This window comes from Phoenix dactylifera, chromosome 9 (assembly GCF_009389715.1).
Source record: "Phoenix dactylifera cultivar Barhee BC4 chromosome 9, palm_55x_up_171113_PBpolish2nd_filt_p, whole genome shotgun sequence".
Classification (NCBI taxonomy): domain Eukaryota; kingdom Viridiplantae; phylum Streptophyta; class Magnoliopsida; order Arecales; family Arecaceae; genus Phoenix; species Phoenix dactylifera.
Window position 1 is genome coordinate 4134031 of NC_052400.1, and position 18790 is coordinate 4152820.

The following is an 18790-nucleotide window of genomic DNA, read 5'->3' on the forward strand; positions in this document are numbered from 1 at the left end:
TTTGTAGATTCAGGCTTCCTCGAGTAACCACACAAATTCAGATCAACTTCAGGTAACCTTGATCTTTTGGAGGAGACTAGAGAACAAGCTCAGATGCATATGGAAACAAATCAATAGAAGGCAGCTTGGTATTACAACTCAAGAGTTAAGGAAAAGCTCTTCTGACCTGGTGTCCTTGTGTTAAGAATGGCCAAAGCGTCGTAACTAGGGAGCTCAAAAAAAATTAACCCCTAATTGGGAAGAACCATATCGAATATTCAAAGCAATACAACTACGAACATACAAGTTAGAGCAGCTTGAAGGTACCCTGATTCCTCGGACTTGGAATTCCAAGAATCTACATATGTATTATTAGTAAGTTCCACTATATTCTATGTTGATCCTTAATAGAGGCCTTTTTGTTATATCTCTATCTTTTAGGTTGGACGACTATCAGTAATTCATTCAGATTGGATAAGATCAGGCACAACCCAAAATGACTGGGCCTCGACCTAAGACCTTTGAGGTCAAGGAGAGCTCAGTGAAATAACCATCTACTCCTACAGAGACATATAAAAAACATCTGGGACCTCCATAAGCGAGCTCACTCAGAACCTAAGTTGAATCTGGAGATGAACTCTAGAGACTCATACAAGCACAACCAAGGATTGGCTGGGACCCTCACCGATCCTCTTATTGGAAACAAGCCTGAGATAAGGCATCAATAAAAATAAGTTCCATGCAATAAATTGAACTCAGTATAAAATAGATAAAGCCAAACTCAAGTACTTAAGAAAATATTATCTTCATTACTTGAAAAATTTGCACATTGAGCTCGGAGTACTCGAGCAAAAATAGGGTACAATAAACTCGGCAAGGCCAAGAAAAAAATGAAAAAGAAAGGAAAAGAGAAAATTTATTCATCATCATCATCATCGTCCTCCTTGTCTCCGTCATCCTCATCGCCAAGGTCAATTTGAGGACTGCTGAAGTTCATCTCTAGATAAAGTTTAAAATACCTGAACTCGGCAATCTTCAAAGCCTTTTAAGAAAGCATCGGCAGAGTTTTCAGTTGACTCTAGTTTAAATTTGTCCGAGAAGAGAAAGTTGTCGATTGATTTAGCGGCTCCCTCTTCGATTCTAGTAGCCCTTTCCGTGGCCTTGGCGGCCTCCTCCTCAGCCTGAGCAATCTTCTCCAACAACTCCGCTGCTCGCTGCTCGGCTACCAAAAAGGCATCCCTAGCCTTGAAAAGCCAGTGATCGGAGATCATTTGTGTTGCCCAGAGATGGTCACCCAAGAGGGGGGTGAATTGGGTGTTTTAAAAACTTTTTAACTATTTAAAAGTAAAACACACAAATATAAGAGCTAAAGCAAGAATAAAGCTATGAAGACAATCAATCGCAAACACAGGCTTTTATAGTGGTTCGGAGCCTCCACTGCTCCTACATCCACTCCCCAAAGCACCTTTGGAAATTTTCACTATAATCCACGATTACAGTACGGTAGTTTTGCGAGTTCACTACCCAACTCGTTGTTTTACACCGGGCTCACAACAAACCCTAAAACCTCCAATTTAACCTAGGCTTGGGACGCCTTTCCCTTGTTCCAAGTCCCTTGACTGGAACAAGCACAATGTTAAAAGAGTTTTACAAACAATTGGAAAGCTCTAAATAAGCAAATATGACAATGATAAACAATAGAACCCGGAAGAATCCTTTTGCCATTGGAAGCGTGGGAAATGGTGATTCTTCCGATGTGGATCGCGTAGGTTTGAGTGTGAGCTTTGAATGCACGAGCGGAAGAGAGTAGTTGAGCTTGAAATCACTTGAGAAGCTTGAAAGCACTTGATTTCTTCACTTGAATGCACTAACTCCCTTGAACCTCTTTTTCTTTCTTCTCTCTTGAATGATTTTGCTTTGGGTTGGTGAAGAGTTGTTTAGAAGCACTTAAGAGGTCCCTTTTATAGCCCAAAAAGCAAATATAGCCGTTAGAGATAAAGTGAAGGAGATTTGAAATTCAAACCAAACCTGAAAAGTTGTCAGTCGCGTCCCAGGCGTTCCGGGGACGTCTCCGCTTCAACGAGAGACATCTCGGCTACAAGATTTTACTTTTTACGTTGTCTGGGGACGACTCGGCTCTTTACGGGGACGACTCTGGAATTGTACCGTTTGAATCCTTGCCTTTCTGATTTGCTGAGAGGGTCGTCTCTGTACTTTACGGGGATGTCTCGGCTTGTTTGCACTTTTTGAATGGGGACGACTCCGCTCCCTCGGGGACAACTCCGCTTCTTTATCTCAGAAAAACATGTCTTCTGGAATTCCCTGAGAGAGTCGACTCCGCTCTTTCAGGGGACGTCTCCGCTGCCTTATCACCGAAAAAATCATTCTCTGGAAAACCCTGAGAGAGCCGTCTCCGCTATCTAGGGGACGACTCCGGAGATCTGCTTTTTACTTGCGGGGACGACTCCGCGTATGGTGGGGACGTCTCGCGCATGTCTCTTGAAAACTGCCTTTCTGCCGCCACTGAGAGAGTCGACTCCGCTACTGAGTGAGTCGACTCCGCTATCGCGGGGACGACTCGGCAGGTGCCGGGGACGTCTCCAGACGTGCCAGTTCTTCCTGTTTGTGCCAGAGACGTCTCTGAGACTATCAGGAGACGTCTCGGCTGTCCCTGAACTTTTTCTTTCATCTCAAAAAATTCTTCAATAAATTCATAAAAATTATGGGAACTTGCCTAGACATTTCTTAACAATATTCTTAATAAAACACATGAATTTCTCAATTAAATTGTTAAGATAAATGGAATTATACTCTAGTGTTTTGTATTCATCAAAATTCATTAGGGGGTCAACAATCTCCCCCTTTTTGATGATGACAAAACACTGAGTATATGCAAAATTCGAAATTTAAACATATACACAGTATTTGCTCAGATGTACAGGTATAATGTTTTGATTAGAACTAGATACAATGTGAAATGAAATATTGATGCTAAAGATAATTGAAAGCTAAGTTCTTTTTGACTCCCTCTTTCTTTTCCAGAAGGGCAATTATCTTAAAGCCAATATTCTTCAATTTTATCTCTTCTAATTCAACTTTTAAGCATGAATTTTGTATTTTGCATTCCAATGTATCCATATTGGTTCTACTCCCCTTATCCATATTGGTTCTATGGTTCTACTCCCCCTTTTTGTCATCAACAATGAAGGGGACAAATTATCTGTAGGTGCTTAAAGCATACTTCCTAGTAAGATTCAGCATATTTCCATGAACCACTTAAGAATATTCAAGTTGTGCTCCCCCTGTCCAAGTCATTTCTATTAATGAATTCAGTCATTCATATCACTCCCCCTTTGTTTTGGAATTCATTTCAGACTCATCTTTTTGTTTAGTATAGTTATCACAAGATGTGCTCCCTCTGTTTTATATGCATTGTTTCTTTGTATCAAATTTGAACACTCAAGGTATGTGATAAGATTTTTATGGCACATCACAAAATCACATACACAATCACATACACAGAGTTAGAAATGTACACAGGGTTTCAAAAGAAATTGTATGTCATTCATATGTCATTGTAAACCTTTGAAGTCAGTACATAGTCAAAAGAAGAAATCATTACAAGTATTGATTTCTAATAAAAAAAGTGTTTCAAAATAGCCTAGGGTTTACAAAAAGAAGATCCCTAGATGTTTACAAAACGTCCCTTATCGGCGACGTTGCTCATAAACCCTACAAGCTGCATCTATAAAAGCATTGATTGAATCCATTAGGGTCTTAAATTGATCTCCCTGTGACTTGTGGAAGGCTGCCATAAGTGCTTCAAATTCTTCAGTTGCCATTTCAATCCTCCCTCTAAGTTGGGCAACTAAAGTGCCCACATTGCCTCCTGGGCTTGTCAACTCTTTGAGACTCTTGGAAATGGTCTTCAAGCTGTCCTTGAGCTCAATTGACCTGCAGGTTTGGGTGGCACCCACACCAATCATTTCTTGCGTTGTAGCTTCAATTTGAGCTCTAACTTCCTTCAGCTCTTGTAGAAGCCCTTCATGTGAAGCTCTGATGGGGGCCAACTCAGTGGAGATCATGGATCTCATCTCCTCCCTCATCTGCTGGCAAATGACAGATGCTAAGGTGCGCATCTGATCCTCTGATAGGAAGGAAGGCCCACTGACTGGAGGAGGTGGTGGCATGGATGTGGAAGGTCCAGCTGAGCTGGAGGGTATATCAGGGATATCCATGTGGCTAGGTGGAGGAGAGTGATGGTCAGACTCGTGATGTGGGATCTCAGGCTCTAGGGTTTGTGCTTTTCTTTTTGGAACCTTGACCCAAGATCCATCTATCTTATGAAACTCCATTCTTCTCATTGTGCCCTCATTATAGTAGTCGGTGTTTCTCAAGGGCTTTGCAGGTTCATTTTCGGGAATGTGAACCTTAAAGTGTTTGAAAACTAAGGTAAAGATCATGCCATAGGGTAAACTAAACCTAGAATACCTATGACATAGGGCAATGTAGTTTAGCATGAGTCTAGGGAGGTTTAGAGGAATCCCTAGTAGGATATGGTGCATTATAACTAAATCTCGCTCCGAAACAAAATCGAAGCGACCGGTTTTGGGAAACAAGACCCGGTTGACAATACTTAAAAGTAATCTCATTTCGGCGTTTAGGTCTTGGGAGTTGACAACATCAAGAGGGCCGCAGTCCTCTCGTCCTAAAAGTAAATTTAGGGCTGACTCCCTTTGGGGATGTGAGGTTGGAGCCTCACCGTCCTTGGGGATTTGCAAGACAGTGGATAGGACATCTTCATTGACTTCTACTAATGTCCCCCGGACATATGCAGTGTACCCTAGGTCCCCTAAGGCCATATTGCTAAAAAGTTCTCTAACTAGGCCGGGGTAGGTCGAGGTATTAAGGGTACAAAGGTGCTCCCACCCTTGGGCTCGGAGTCTCTCTCCAATAGAGAACCCCTCATTATCTAAAAATGAAAAATCTATATACCTACCGGTCGTGACTGTGCGATTTGCACAGGAGATGGTTGTGGTTGGCGGAGCAACCGGAGGAGACGGCGCGGAAGGTTCTTCCCTCCGTTCCTCACCGTCGGCCGCTGCCCTAGGTCGCCTTCCACGGGTCGTCCTAGCTCTTTTGGGTGCCATTGAGTGGAAATCCTAAGGAAATGTGGAGAAGGAGGCTAGGGTTTGTAATGGAGAACAAGCGGAGGCTAGGGTTTGTGATGGAGAACAAGCGGAGGCTAGGGTTTTTGGTTTTGGTCGGGAATGAGAGAAGATAGCTCGGGTCGGCTCGAGCTGTTTCACTTATTTTAAAAACCCTAGTTCGGTCCCCGAGACGTCTCCGCGACTAAGGCGAGACGTCTCGCCTGGGGGGACGTCTCTGCGATTTGCCAGAGACGTCTCCGGCACTGAAAAAATTTCAGACTGAACTCTATCTTTTCCCAATTTTTGTTTAATCACCCTAATCAACATGATCTCTTTTGATAAACTCAGAGTGAATTTGTTTGTGATCCTCCCCCTTAATAATACATCCTATAATAATTTGATAATGATTTTTGAATTATTAATATTGAAATGAGGAATGTTTGACCAAATTTCGAATACCTATGAAATAGGCTCTGAAAATATCTCCATGAAGAGTCCAAGGGAGGGTAACCATCCTCCGGAAAGTCAAACAGTTCGTCATTTAGCTTAGATGAATTCATGTTTTCACTTATGTTTACTTTGAGGTGGATTACTAGTTTGAGTAGCAAAGCAATGCAATACAAGTTCAATTCATTTACTAGGATCATACAAGCTCAAAGCATTCCTTAAGAAGTTGAATCTATCTTTACAAAGGGGCTTTGTAAAGATATCGGCCAATTGATTTTCAGTGCATACATATTCAATCATCACATCATTTTTCAGCACATGATCCCTAATAAAATGATGCCTAATCTCTATATGCTTTGACTTAGAGTGTTGAACAGGATTTTTTGTTAAATTAATTGCACTTGTATTATCACACTTAATTGGTATATTATCCATTTTGATACCGAAGTCTTCAAGTTGTTGCTTAATCCAAAGAACTTGGGCACAACAGCTTCCAGCTGCTATGTACTCAGCCTCAGCTGTGGACAAGGCAACTGAATTTTGTTTCTTGCTAAACCAAGAAACCAAATTAGCACCCAAGAATTGACATGTGCCACTTGTGCTTTTTCTATCGAGTTTGCACCCGGCAAAATCAGCATCGGAATAAGCAATTAAATTTATGTCAGATTGTTTAGAATACCATAAGCCTACATTAGATGTCCCTACTAGATATCTAAAAATTCTCTTAACAGCTTGCAAGTGTGATTCCTTAAGACATGCTTGGTATCTAGCACACATACAAACACTGAATAATATATCTGGTCTACTAGCAGTAAGGTAAAGTAAAGAGCCTATCATACCTCTGTACAATTTGCAGTCTATACTTTTACCTTTTTCATCTTTGTCAAGCTTGCAACTTGAGCCCATGGGTGTGCTGATTTTCTTTGCATCCTTCATCTTGAATTTTTCCAACATTTTCTTGATGTATTTGGATTGACTGATGAAGATGCCTTCCTCTGATTGTTTTATTTGTAGCCCAAGGAAGAAGTTGAGCTCACCCATCATGCTCATTTCAAATTCTCCCTGCATAAGCTTGGCAAACTCTTGACAAAGATTATCATTAGTAGCACCAAAAATTATATCATCCACATAAATTTGCACAAGCAATAAGTCATTTTCTTTTCTTTTGATAAAGAGGGTTTTGTCTACATTTCCTCTCTTAAATTTGTTTTCAATTAGGAAATTACTTAACCTTTCATACCATGCCCTAGGAGCTTGCTTAAGTCCATACAATGCTTTATGCAATTTATACACATAATCTGGATGTAAGTGATTTTCAAAACCTGGAGGTTGTCCTACATAAACTTCCTCCATTATATAACCATTTAGAAATGCACTTTTTACATCCATTTGATAAAGTTTAAAATCCATGAAGCATGCATATGCCAAAAGTAATCTAATAGCTTCTAATCTAGCAACAGGAGCAAAAGTTTCATCAAAATCTATTCCTTCCTCCTGATTATATCCTTTGGCCACTAGCCTAGCTTTGTTTCTTATTACTATCCCATCTTCATCTAGTTTATTTCTATATACCCATTTGGTGCCTATAATTGAAACATTAGGGGGTCTTTTCATTAGAGTCCAAACTTCATTTCTTTCAAATTGATTTAATTCCTCTTGCATAGCATTCATCCAATTGTCATCTTTTTCAGCTTCTTCTAGTGATTTAGGCTCTATTTGAGAAACGAAAGCAAGATAATTACTTATTTCTTAGAGAGGATCTAGTTCTTATACCTTGTGAAGGATCACCAAGGATTAGATCCTTTGGATGACCATGTGCATACCTCCATTCCTTAGGAAGATCTTGATTTCTTGATGGAGGTTGATCTTCTTCACCTTGCTGATTTGTATCTTCTTTGATCTCATCCTCATGTTGTTTGTCTTGAATGGAGAATTCCTTCATTCGGTCTTCAAGTATACCTGCATCACCATCTTCTTCTTTTCTAGAAGAATCTCCATTAGCTTCATCAAAAACAACATGAATGGATTCTTCAACAACGAGAGTTCTCTTGTTGAAGACCCTGTATGCTCTACTAGATGAGGAATAACCTAAGAAGATCCCCTCATCTGATTTAGCACTAAATTTGCTTAGATTGTCCTTTCCATTATTTAAAATAAAGCATCGACAACCGAAAACATGAAAATAGCTTATATTTGGTTTCTTACCTTTTATTAGCTCATAAGGTGTTTTCTTCAAGATGGATCTAACTAAAGCACGATTCAAAATATGACATGAAGTATTTATTGCTTCAGCCCAAAAATACTTTAGTAGATCCGATTCGCACAACATGGTACGAGCCATATCTGCTAGTGTGCGATTCTTCCTTTCTACCACCCCATTTTGTTGGGGTGTCCTAGGTGCCGAGAAGTTGTGATTGATACCATTTTCTTCACAAAATTTTTCAAAATACTGATTTTCAAACTCGGTACCATGATCACTCCTAATTGCTTTTAGTTTAAGATTGAGTTCATTTGAAACCCTATTATGAAAATTGATAAAAGCGGGAAAGGACTCATCTTTGTGTGCAAGAAATGAAACCCATGTAAAACGTGAAAAATCATCAACGATTACAAGACCAAATTTCTTACCCCCTAGACTAGCAGTTCTAGTGGGTCCAAACAAATCCATGCGAATTAGTTCTAAGGGTTTTGATGTTGAGACTATGTTCTTAGACTTGAAAGAACTTCTTGTTTGTTTTCCTAATTGACATGCAGCATAAATTTTATTCTTTTCAAAGTCTATTTTTGGTAGTCCTTTGACTAGATCCTTTGTAATTAATTTAGAGATTAAATCCATGCTAGCATGCCCTAACCTACGATGCCATAACCAACTAGTCTCATTGACTTTGAGATTCATGGCTACAAGACATTGGCCATCCTTTATGGTGAGATCATCAAGATCTACCATGTAAACATTTCCATGCCTATGTCCTGTGAGTATGATCTCATTATCAATTGGACTACTAATTATGCATAGTGATGATTCAAATGATACTTTAAATTCCTTGTCACAAAATTGACTTATACTTAATAAATTATGTTTTAGTCCATTAACTAACAATACATTATCAATAAATGAGGAGGGTGATATGGAGATTTTACCAACACCAATGATTCGGCCTTTAGCATTGTCTCCAAATGTGACTACTCCTCCTTCTTTTGATTCCAAGGTGACGAAGAGACTCTTGTCACCGGTCATATGCCTTGAGCAACCGCTATCAAGATACCACATTCTCTTTTTATTTCCGGCTGCAAGGCATACCTGCAAAATGATCATGTGAAGCTCTTAGGTACCCAAGTTTTCTTGGGTCCTTCGTGGTTAGTGTGGTTGGTTCCCTTAGGCACCCATACTTTAGTTATGTTTTTGGCTTTCACAAATGTACTCTTGTTAGTTTGGATCTTTCTTTGAATACAAGAGTAGGCTTTATGTCCATTCTTTCCACAATGAAAGCATGTAGGTTTTTCAGTTTTTACATCTTGTGCTTTTATGAAGAAATTCTTTAGATACTTTTGTTGTTTGTTAGTTTTATATCCTAATCCGGCTTTATTGAAAACAACTCTTTGATTTGAAAGAATAAGATTTAGTTTTTCAAAGCTTTGTGTAAATTTTTCAACAATTGGTTTGTACTTATGTACCTCGTTCTTAAGATTCAAATTTTCTTTAACTAGTTCTTCCTTATCCTGTTTAAGAGATTCAACATTTTGTGCAAGTGAGGTATTATTATTGAGTAGGGATTTTATTTTTAGATTTAATTCCTTAATTAGTATTTTTGCCTTTTCATTTTCAATGCTAAGTTTTGAATTTTTGATTTCTAGGTCAATAGTGTTAATATTTTTAATGCTCTCTTTTTCAATTAATAGGTTCTCAATATCTTCCTTCAGTTTTTGATTGGAGACTTTTAATTCTTTATTCTTTGCTCCTAACATACTACAATCACCCATAAGTTCTTGAAAAGCTTCATACAATTCTTCTAAAGTAAAATTTATAGTTGGGTTTTGACATACCTCGTCGTCTGCGAACGCCATGAAGCATAAATTGGCGGTCTCTTCCTTCTCTTCCTCGGAGGATGATGTGTCACTATCATCCCATGTTGCCTTCAATGCCTTCTTCTTCTTCTTTCCAAAGTACTTCTTTTGTTGAGGGCATTCGGAACGAATGTGTCCCGGTCTCTTGCAATCATAGCATATGATTGGGTCTCTTTCTTTTTCTTTTTTCTTTTCCCAATCATTTCTCCCTCCAAACTTTTTCCTAGGGAAGGGTTTCTTTTTCCTCATGAATTTTTTAAACTTCCTAACTATCAAACCCAAGTCCTCGTCCTCACTTTCTTCCTCACTCTCACTACTTTCTTCTTCACACACACTCGAAGTAGCCTTGAGTGCAATTGTCTTCTTCTTTGGCAAATCATCTTCATGTTGCTTCATCGTGAGCTCATGCGTCATTAATGAGCCCAAAAGTTGTTCTAGCCCCAAGGTGTTGAGGTCTTTGGCTTCTACGATCGCCGTGACCTTTGCTTCCCATGCTTTTGGCAAAGACCTGAGAATTTTACTCACAAGTTCCGGGTTAGTATAAGATTTACCCAAACTTTTTAGACCATTAATTATATCGGTAAAGCGTGTAAACATGCATGTGATGGTTTCATTGGGTTCCATCTTAAACAACTCATATTTGTGAACTAGAATGTTCACTTTGGACTCCTTGACTTGATTTGTACCATCGTGGGTAACTTCAAGCCTATCCCATATTTCCTTAGCGGAACTACATGTGGAGACTCTATTAAACTCATTTGCATCTAAAGAACAAAATAATGAGTTCATGGCTCTAGAATTGAGTTGAGCCATCCTATCATCATTCTCATCCCAATCCTCTTCAGGTTTGGGAACTCGAATGCCATTAACCATGTGTGATGGTTCTTGTGGTCCCTTGACTATAACCCTCCACAAGGCATAGTTTTGTGCTTGAATGAAGATTCTCATTCTAGTCTTCCAATAGGTATAATTTGTCCCATTGAAGAGTGGAGGTCTATTGGTTGCTTGCCCCTCGGCAGGAACATTGTTAAAGGTTGTTGCCATCTAGATCTTTGGCTAAGACGGTTAGATCTTTCAAGAAATACACAGAGCACCCGCTCTGATACCACTTGTTGCCCAGAGATGGTCACCCAAGAGGGGGGTGAATTGGGTGTTTTAAAAACTTTTTGACTATTTAAAAGGAAAACACACAAATATAAGAGCTAAAGCAAGAATAAAGCTATGAAGACAACCAATCGCAAACACAGGCTTTTATAGTGGTTCGGAGCCTCCACTGCTCCTACATCCACTCCCCAAAGCACCTTTGGGAATTTTCACTATAATCCACGATTACAGTACGGTAGTTTTGCGAGTTCACTACCCAACTCGTTGTTTTACACCGGGCTCACAACAAACCCTAAAACCCCCAATTTAACCTAGGCTTGGGACGCCTTTCCCTTGTTCCAAGTCCCTTGACTGGAACAAGCACAATGTTAAAAGAGTTTTACAAACAATTGGAAAGCTCTAAATAAGCAAATATGACAATGATAAACAATAGAACCCGGAAGAATCCTTTTGCCGTTGGAAGCGTGGGAAATGGTGATTCTTCCGATGTGGATCGCGTAGGTTTGAGTGTGAGCTTTGAATGCACGAGCGGAAGAGAGTAGTTGAGCTTGAAATCACTTGGGAAGCTTGAAAGCACTTGATTTCTTCACTTGAATGCACTAACTCCCTTGAACCTCTTTTTCTTTCTTCTCTCTTGAATGATTTTGCTTTGGGTTGGTGAAGAGTTGTTTAGAAGCACTTAAGAGGTCCCTTTTATAGCCCAAAAAGTAAATATAGCCGTTAGAGATAAAGTGAAGGAGATTTGAAATTCAAACCAAATCTGAAAAGTTGTCAGTCACGTCTCAGGCGTTCCGGGGACGTCTCCGCTTCAACGAGAGACGTCTCGGCTACAAGATTTTACTTTTTATGTTGTCTGGGGACGACTCGGCTCTTTACGGGGACGACTCTGGAATTGTACCGTTTGAATTCTTGCCTTTCTGATTTGCTGAGAGGGTCGTCTCTGCACTTTACGGGGATGTCTCGGCTTGTTTGCACTTTTTGAATGGGGACGACTCCGCTCTCTCGGGGACGACTCCGCTTCTTTATCTCAGAAAAACATGTCTTCTGGAATTCCCTGAGAGAGTCGACTCCGCTCTTTCAGGGGACGTCTCCGCTGCCTTATCACCGAAAAAATCATTCTCTGGAAAACCCTGAGAGAGCCGTCTCCGCTATCTAGGGGACGACTCCGGAGATCTGCTTTTTACTTGCGGGGACGACTCCGCGTATGGTGGGGACGTCTCGCGCATGTCTCTTGAAAACTGCCTTTCTGCCGCCACTGAGAGAGTCGACTCCGCTACTGAGAGAGTCGACTCCGCTATCGCGGGGACGACTCGGCAGGTGCCGGGGACGTCTTCAGACGTGCCAGTTCTTCCTGTTTGTGCCAGAGACGTCTCTGAGACTATCAGGAGACGTCTCGGCTGTCCCTGAACTTTTTCTTTCATCTCAAAAAATTCTTCAATAAATTCATAAAAATTATGGGAACTTGCCTAGACATTTCTTAACAATATTCTTAATAAAACACATGAATTTCTCAATTAAATTGTTAAGATAAATGGAATTATACTCTAGTGTTTTGTATTCATCAAAATCCATTAGGGGGTCAACAATTTGCTGGTCCTTCTAGCTGAGGCCTGAGCTTTTGTTGACTCAGCCCACTCCTCAGCTACCCTCGCCTTCTCCTCGGCCAACTGCACCCGCTCCTCTACCTGCTCAAGGTCAACCATCAACTTTGCCTCCACCCGACAGCCTTTTGTTCAGAAGCCTTCTACTTTGCTTCATAGTCTGAATCACAATGCCTAAGCATCATAATAGCCTCATACATGTAGCAATCTTCATGAGCATGATGAAAAAAGAAACAATTAGTTCTGAAGTGAAAAACTTTCTAAAATTTAGCACAAAAAAATTTATCCGAATGACTAAGATGAAAGTTCCATCAATTAGGTAGTTGAAATGGATTTCCTGCATGATGCTCTTATCGGCGTTCAATTGCATGGCACGGACCATGTCCTTGGCCACCCAAGGGGTCATCAAGGCCTAGTCGGAAGCCTTGACCATCTTAGAATGTAGATCTCGAGAGCAGTGGGAGCTAAGGAACTCGACATGTAGGTCAAAGTAGCAGAGCCGTGTTCTACTGGAGCAGACGAGCTCGGATTGGCTTGAGCTAAAGTGTTGGCATCGGATGATGACGAGAAGGAAGTTAGGGCTGCGATGAATGGCTGGGCAAGGACAACCCCCTCCAAAGGTGTTAGATGTATGCCCTAGAAGCCAACGTGGCTGATGTATATTTATAATCTGGGGCATAAATTTGTAATTTGACACTTATTAATAAATAAGATTGGGCAATTTATTTTTTCATTCATGTTTGTATGTGTCCATGAATCGTCCAAGAAATTAATAGATGATGACACATATTCTCAAGAAGTTGAGAATTTGAGGCATGTGTCATTAGGGATTAATTTCTAAATGCTCCTCATCGATGGATCCATCACGAGATGCGGTGATCGATCCGCTAAGATTAGTGCACATATCACTTAGTCAGATGGACGAGTCTCGAGTCCACGGTGTAGAGACACTGTAGTGATTATGCGAGTACTTGTTAGAGAACAAGGTACTGAGCGTGACCAAAGATAGTAGTCACATGGATGTCTATCCACTCGTCAATGACTACTTATGCTACAGTTGTATGACTGGTCCTTTGACCTACGATGCCTCAGCTATTCACTATGAGGGTGCTATAGTTTGACGAGCATGTGAACTTGGGCCCTAGCCATTCGGGTCCTTGTAGTGCGGATTGGCTACAGTAGGTTCATTTTGGAATAGGGTTGCATCTAGATGGGATCTATCGATCTTGATAGATTAGGAGTGATCCTATTTGATTTATGAGATTGAGTTTGATAAATTTCTGACCAGATATTTTGGAAAAAGAGTTTTCCATATCTCGAACTAGAAGTCGTATAAATTTGACATATGACGGACGATGAGGTTTGACGAGATATCCATAACCTCCGTCACATCGGGATCCATGATAGAGGGACTGTATCATACGCTAACTGCATCTAGAGGTTTAGACATTCCTTTCTGCTGGGTTGCCACCATATATTGCTAGGTATCACTAGTGGATTGTGAGACTCGAAGGCATTCACTTGGGATTAGTGAACCTTGAGAGTAGAACTGAAATCGTTTCAGTCCACTGAAAGGAGTTTCAGTGATATTGAGATGAAGATCTCAATATATCTCACTACCAGTCAGAATAGAACCTACAGGGGTCACACACATAGAGGATTTAATTAGTCAGACTATCATAATTATGATTTGGAATCACAATAGAAATCAATCATCAATATGATTGGTGATTGAATTAACCCACTAAGTGTTAGTAAGTTAATGAAAGAAGAATTAAGTGGAATTGATTGCAATTGGATTGCAATTGGGCTGATTTAATGAGCCAAATCAAATTGGGTTCGACCCAAATTGATTTGGGTTCATGATTGGGTCAATTTAATTAAACCAAGATTTGTGCGGATTTTAAAGACCACATGTCATCGTAAGATGAATATGACTTAAGTCATGTTCACACTATGCGGACTTTAAAGTCCACATGGCATCGTAGGATGCATGCTCCCAAATCAAATAATTCTCCTAATGAGATTAGGAATCCTAATGTGATTAGAAAATTAATCAATTGATTAAGTAGACACATGTCATACATATATGAGCACAAGGATTAGACACTTGGCATTAATCCAAGGGTGGGTTATAGTCCCATACTCCTAATAAGATTAGGAGAAGCCCTAAACCCAATCTATAAAAGGGTAGCAAGGGAGACATTATGAGTTAATTCTCTCCTCTTCCTCTCCACGCCTCCCTTTCTCTTTTCTTCTCCCTTCCCACGGCAACAAGAGGCTTCCCCTCTTCTTCCCACGGCAGTAAGGGAGATCAAGTTCATCTTCTTCCAAGTGTTGGAAAGAAAGAAAGAAGAAGAACCTAGGAAGAGATCAATTCGCCCAAGGAAAGAGGGAGTTCTTTCCTCCACGCCCAAGCCCATTCTTTCTCCTTCTCCACGGCAGCAAGGGGGTCCTCTGCATCCTCTTCTTCCACAGCATCAAGGCAAGGAAGATCCACATGCAAAGGTTCCTCCTTCCTCTTCCTCCGTTGCGAGTAAGATCAAAGAAGAAAGGGTTCTTCTTCAAGGAGGTATGTTGTAGATTTCTTCCAATTTATTTGATAGTCATGAGAGGTCTTTGCAAGGAGCTAGCACTCCGATAAGACCCTATCTCAGATGATTAGAACCTCGTGTGGATACCTGTAGAGGCCGGACACATGTGCGGCTTAACCAAGAACCTAGAAAGATCATCGGGCTGCGGTTCTACACCTGCAGAATTTTTAAAGATGAGATCTTCAAATTTATAACTTCTAATTTTTGTTTTAGTTTTATAAATCTTAATCAACCCTCCTCAGATCCTAATCTCCCCTTTCTAATGAGTTCAAAGATCTTCTGGATTTGGATCCAGAAAAATTTTTGAATTCTACGATCCGAGGCGCGTTTATACGATGAACAACGTCCCATTCAAATTCCGCTGCGAACGTCGCATCGAACAGGGCGTAACTCAGCAAAAGAAACCGACCTAAATGGGGGATACGATCTCGACCTAGGGATCGGGCTCCACCCTTTCCATTTGAGGCTCATACACCTCGGGTGTCGAAGGCCTGATCGCTGCATTAGGAGGTGTCGAGGTGGATCCTTTCTTTTTTCTTTTAGGGAGCTTTCCTCCCAGATGCCGTTGTCGTCCTCTTATACATGACCTTCCGAATTAGTGCCATTTCAGTCTTCATGGTTACGATACTTGGAAAATGGATGAAAATGTTAGATAACTTAGTTTTGCCATGAGATGAAAAAGATAAGCATTCTAGAAAAAATTATCCTAAAGATTAGCGGGCTCAGACAACGTTGATTAGTATCTCCTTAGACAACAATTCTCACAAGGGAGGAACCTCGGATTTAAGTACAATGTCCAAGGATTTCTAATCATCATCAGATAACCTTGGAGGTCAGTTTAAAGACCTCCGAGGTATTTTTCACAGGGTCTCAAACTACCATGGCTGCTCAGAAAAAATAAAAAAGAATCTCCCTTTCCATCCATAAAAGGAAGAGGAAGTACTTTGGACCAATTGGCGGTTTTTTTATAAAGAAAAATACCACCAATTTTTCTCTTGAGGATGCCTCTTTAAAGTGAAACATCCCCGAAAAAGAGAAATTGAAGCTTAGAGATTGTGAAGAAGACAGAGAACAAGAAAACCTATGATGACCAGCCAGGAGTTCGGAACTAGCTGGGTCGGAATGAGGCTACAAACCCTCATCAGCTGGATGATAAAAGGATGAAGAGGAAATCTTAACCTAACTTTAAGAGTCTTCTAGTACTGGCCAAGCCAAGAAAGAGGAAGGTTTCTGACCTGAACCTCGATACTAGCAAGCTCAAAGTGAAACTCATGAGGAATGAATGTTGAGCTTCGATCATGTCCAAATTCGCTTGGCTCTTCATTCTCTGGGCTGAAATAAACTTTGAACTTAGCCTCACTTGGAGAGGGAGAACGCCGAGCTTGAGGAGTTTGGTCAGTTGACCAACTCCCTGCCAAGACTTCAATCTCATCTTCACTCATGATGGGAGAAAATGGAAAAAAATCAAGGAAAGAAAAAAAATGATGAAAAAAGAATCTAAGCAATCGAAAGCGAAAAACCCATCGAAGCTAAAGATTGTCGGAGAAGAAATTGGAAAAGATGCAAGAGGAGATGCAGGAAAAAGCATCAGAGATGAAGAACTCCAGTGGAGAAGCATCGAGAGAGGGATTCAATCTAGTGGAAGAGTTTGAACGAAGCAAAGAGTAAGAAAAGAAGGAAGGAGGTAACCTTATATACATGCACGGACGACTCTAATTAGGGTGATGATTTGGCTCTTCGAGCTGATTTAGCCATGTGTTAGCTTAGGATACGGCATAAGCAGCTCATCCGGATCGCCACATTAAAAGACCTCAAAACAACTTTAAAGTTGTGATGCTTTCAGAAGATCAATCAGCACATTAAAATCATATTTTAGATGCTTTATACTCGGTCAAGATAACGATACAACTTCCATCTCCTGAACTAAAAGTATGTTCAAACTCAAAAGTGGGGGACAAGTGATGGGGAGAATATTGGACATCTTGGCCTCACTAAGCGAACCTCCTTGACCTTGGCCATGGCCAAAGTAAATGAATTCGGTATGGACCAAGGTGCTATTCTGCTCGGTGCAGTGAAGATTAACAGTTACACCAGAGCTATAGTTAACACATGATCAGCATGATTATCATAGCGTGCTAATTGCGCAGAGCAGTTACCATATTGTTAATATGTAATCGGCCATTATCATGCAATTATGGCACATTCTACCAGATTAGGTAACGAACACCTATCTTACCCTACGTATAGGGATGACCCGAGGACCATCAGGTAAGCTTCTCAAACTCCTCTTAACATAATTTCTCTCTTTCTTTTCTATTGCTCTAAATTTCTAACTTAAGCATCAAAAATTCCCCCGCAAGAAACCTTCCGGCAAGAGGACTTCTTTGCAGGTTAACCTTGGTTTGAACTAACCCCTAGTTTGCCTTGGTCTCATCCAATCTCGGTGCACTTTAGTTCCTAATGACCTCAAAACATAACAGGAGGATACCAACCTCAACTCAGAATCTAGCAGCAACAAGAGCCATTCAAAAGGAAGCAAACAAGCAGAGGATAGAAGGGTGACAATGAGAGGGGAAAGGATCTAAGAGGTTGAGGAGAGTGATGAAGAGGTGAGGCGATAGTTGGTATTAGGTGGGGGTGGTTGGTGTGGATCAAGGTTCTGAGCTGTTGATTATTGGAGAAAGAGAATAGACGATTAAGATTGGTTCTAGTTAGTGTTTGGCTACAAACACCCCAGTTCTTAGGGCTGGATCCCTTCGATTCCAAGAGACCCTTGGCCCACATTAAGGAGCAGACATGGTAAAGCCATGATAAAAACTATTCTTGCAAGGATAGAAATTCGAGTAGTAGATTATCAAGAGATAAATTGGATATATGTTCAAAAAAAAGAAAAAAAAATTATAAACTTCTAATAAGTTTTTTTTATATGTTCAAAAAAAAGAAAAAAAAATTATAAACTTCTAATAAGTTTTTTTTATATGTTCAAAAAAAAGAAAAAAAAATTATAAACTTCAAATAAGTTTTTTTTAAAAAAAACTTAATACAAACTTCCGAATGCCTAAGCAGTTGATAGAAAATATTATTGTTAGATACTAAACAAACAAGAGACAAGGTTTTCAAAGCATGTCATTGCACAAGCCTCCCTAATAAAGCATGTCATTGCTTAAATAAGAATCCAGGTGCGATACCAGTTTGGGTCCCTTTTTGATGGTTCTATCGGATATAGATGGTAAAATTGCCCAAGATTTGATTTTTTCTTGCTTCTTTTTGTTCTTTTTTTCATAATAGGGCTGAAATCGAATCGGATATAGATCAATTACTAGCATAGTCATATCTATATTTATTTTGTTTAATAAATATAGATACAGATGTTAGTCAGATGCAAAAATTCATATCCATAGTCTTTTAAACGGATATGAATACAAAGGATGCCAAAAGTATGGATATATATATATATATATATGGATATAAATCAAAAAATTAAATTTTTTAACCACGAAATCAAAAATATTACTAAGAAAATGATAAATCAAGTTAATAGCATGTTAATGTGATCATTATTTTTTTTTAAAGTTTACAAGTGCTATATAAAATTAAATAAAGCTACAAATAGAATCAGATATTCGGATACGGATAGGATAGTTATCTATTCATATCTATATCTTCTTCTTTTTTTATGGATATGGATACGGATACAAATAATAATCAAATACTCAAATTCCTATCCATGTCTGATAAATTTTAATATGAATCATTTGGTATTTCACATTAACTTTTTCTACAATTCAAGAGTGAAATGAAGAGAAAAATCTTATCTTTGTAGGTGCTAATCAGCTTCTTCAACCTATTT